Source organism: Penaeus monodon, chromosome 33, assembly GCF_015228065.2.
Source record: "Penaeus monodon isolate SGIC_2016 chromosome 33, NSTDA_Pmon_1, whole genome shotgun sequence".
Taxonomy (NCBI): Eukaryota; Metazoa; Arthropoda; class Malacostraca; order Decapoda; family Penaeidae; genus Penaeus; species Penaeus monodon.
This window is the reverse complement of record NC_051418.1, coordinates 14,718,431-14,718,731: the sequence shown is the minus strand read 5'-3', so window position 1 is coordinate 14,718,731 and position 301 is coordinate 14,718,431. Positions and strand designations below refer to the sequence as shown.

At 40.2% G+C, this 301-nt stretch overlaps 1 protein-coding gene across 1 annotated transcript in view; it reads right to left on the bottom strand.

Moving 5' to 3' along the window:
* The window catches only part of LOC119594059 (multiple inositol polyphosphate phosphatase 1-like), a gene marked incomplete at its 5' end in the record, with an annotated part of 6,494 nt that overhangs the window by 4,587 nt on the left and 1,606 nt on the right, over positions 1 to 301 (bottom strand).

Genomic DNA, 301 nt, shown 5'->3' with positions numbered 1-301 from the left:
AGTGAAGGTTATTTACAGGTTTGCAGCAGCAGCAAGAGTGCAAATTTTTGGTGCATGACATCTTCCAGACAAAAAATATTGCCCCTTTCATACAAAACTAGAGCATTATACATCCCATTCTCCCTTGGGCAATGACCAGGGCTTGAGAAATGTGTTCTAAAGAACAGCATGAAATGTAACGCATGCATCACAGTAACATAACATGAATGACCAATCCTCTATAAGTGTGACCAAATAAGTCATGATGGTACAACCAACCATTCAGAGCCACAGCCAAATCAGCCATGATGTGATCTACATA